Source organism: Panicum virgatum, chromosome 2N, assembly GCF_016808335.1.
Source record: "Panicum virgatum strain AP13 chromosome 2N, P.virgatum_v5, whole genome shotgun sequence".
Taxonomy (NCBI): Eukaryota; Viridiplantae; Streptophyta; class Magnoliopsida; order Poales; family Poaceae; genus Panicum; species Panicum virgatum.
In genome coordinates this window covers 31,288,212-31,290,974 of record NC_053146.1, presented here as the reverse complement: position 1 = coordinate 31,290,974, position 2,763 = coordinate 31,288,212, and positions in this window count along the sequence as shown.

Sequence of the window (2,763 nt, the reverse complement as noted above, 5' to 3'; positions counted from 1 at the left end):
GCCTCAACCGCCCCCCGTCCGCTCCTCTCGCCCCCTAGGCACCCCTGTCCGCCGCCAGCACCCGCCGTCCGCCGCCCTGACCCGGCCATCCGGCCCCTGAGAGCGGCTAACCGGTCCCCCACACCGGTAAGCCGGGCCGGTACCAGATCTACCGGTACCGACCGGTTAGCCGCCCTTGGACGCCGGTTTACCGGCCCGGTTAGGCGGTAAACCGCCACGAGCGGCGGTAAGCCGCCGGCAGGTGAGGTTTTCCCCCCCTAGGATTTAGGTGTATTTAGATGATTTTTTTTAGGATTTAGGTGTATGACTTAGGTATATTTAGAATGTAGGTAAGATTTAGGATTTAGAATGTTTTAGAATTTAGGATGTTTTAGGATTTAGAATGTTTTAGGATTTAGGTGTATTTAGATGATTTTTGACACTATGACTTAGGAGTTAGAATATTAGATGATATATTTTTGTTGTCCATGTATGCAGATAGACAATGGTAAGTAGAGATGTTGTATGGAAACACGGGGAAAATCTTTATTCCGGATGGCGATGCAACTATTGTCGTACGCAGAAAGGAGGAGGTGGTGCGACTAGATTGAAACAACATTTGGCTGGGCGCGGGGCGGAGGTGGTCCATTGCAGGAATGTGCCACCTGATGTGCGGGACTTCTTTCAGCGTGAGTTGGATAGGGCAAAGAAGGCAACTGTTGACCGGGCTCGAGAGAGGTTGAGACGGGAGAAGGCTGCAGCGGAGGGAAACTATCCCGGTGATGAAGAAGATGAGGAAGCTCAGGTGCAGCGTGCCATGGATCTATCAAGAGCGGAAGCAGAGTTCCGACGGGGGGTGGAACAAAGAGGAGGTGCATATGAGCGTGGAGGGGGTAGTGGTTCGACGAGGGGGAATGTTATGCAGAGGATGTTTCGAAGGTCCACTTCGCAGAGGGAAAGTCCTGTGGTGGAGGACTATAACTTGGCAGCTGGTGGGAGAAGAGGAATGATGCAACCAAGGATTGATACAGGCTCCTGGACGCAGAAGGGTAAGAACGCAAAGGAAACTATTCCCCATGTAAGAGTTATTCCGTATGAAATTGTTATTTTCTCTATTCGAAAATATTGCTTACATACTCGGTTGCACATGCAGCGTCCTGGTGGATGATGTTCGGATCAAGTACTCCAAAACTGCAGTACCTTGCCATGAGGCTTGTTTCACAATGTTGTTCGTCCAGTGGATGCGAGCGGAACTGGAGTACTTTTGCCTTGCTGCATACAAAGGTTCGCAATCGGTTGTCGCACAAGAAACTTAATAAGCTTGTCTATGTCAACTACAATCTTCGTCTCCGACTTGAGGAGGTCTCCGGCCCACTGATGCGTGAAGAAGGTGATTTCATTGACCAGCTAGCCCATCTTTCTTTCTATGATGAGAAAAATCCGGTGCGGGAATGGATGAAATATGGTAGATCTAACCGGGCTCCAGTTCTGGACGAGTATGATGATGACGGCGACATCCCGTCCCATATTGTCAGAGATCAAATAAACGAGTCAGATCTACGTGAGGCTACGGGGAATGATTCCATCAGCGATTGGGCACGTACAAATATAGGTGACACTCACCTAGGGAAGAGAAAGTTGCAGAAGGGACCTAAGAAGGGTGACCCGAAGCGTCGAAAAGGCAAAGGAACAGCAAAACCAGTGAGCAGCGACACCGAGACTGATGATGGCAAAGGTGAGCGTAGTCCTCCATATCAGGAGTCCGAGGATAGCAGCTCGATCGATGATGGTGATGATGGTGACGGTGCTGAGCCTGATGCTGGTGGTGGTGGTAGTGGTGCTGATGCTGCTGGTGGTGGTAGTGGTCGTGCTCGTGGTGTTCGTTTCACAGGTATACATTGCACATACAAATAGACACATATTTCTGACTATTGACTACTAATTATGAAATATGGTTGATTGCAGGGGAGACTCAGTTCACACATGCTACTCAGGACACCGACCATGGAGCACCGCAATCACAGAGGAGAACAGGTGGACCAACGGACTATGATAGTCCACAGCACTCTTCTTCCTTCTACAGCGATTCGAGACACTCTTTTCACTATCCCATTCCTGACATCAGCATGCAGCCACCGACGAGATGGGTGTACGAATGGGAAGACCCCCATTTTTGCACTATGTTAGTTCAGGAATGGCAGACAACATCGGCGTGGACGGGCCAAACTTGGCAACACTACAAGGCTGAGCTGCTTAGAGTGCGAGGTATCGCTTTGATGTCCAACGCCGAATACCAAACCGCGTCCCAAATGGGGGTCTTCCCATTTCTACGTTGAACTTTCATTTCATGTGTCTAGGTGTATGACTCTGTATTTGTATGCACGCTTATTACTATTGTATTTGTATGTATGATTATATCTTGTTGCTTTAGTATGGTCATTTACATTAAAATGTGCATAGCTCATGCCAAAATTTTCTTTTATTTGACACCGGGATCTATTTTTGAAGCGGCGGAAAACTAACCGGTATACCGGTCCAACCGGCCGGTATACCGGTATAACCGGCCGGTCTACCGGTTCGAGCTGCCCCCCCCACATCACCGGTATACCGGCCGGTATACCGGTCCGTACCGTTTGAACGCCGAGATTTGAATTCAAACAAATTCAAACAGGGTTTTGTCCGGTTCCGACCGGTAACCGGCCTAACCGGACCGGTAAACCGGTACCGGAGCCCGACGGTTAGACCGGTCCGGTCGGAAATTAAAACCCTGGTCATCCCTCCCTA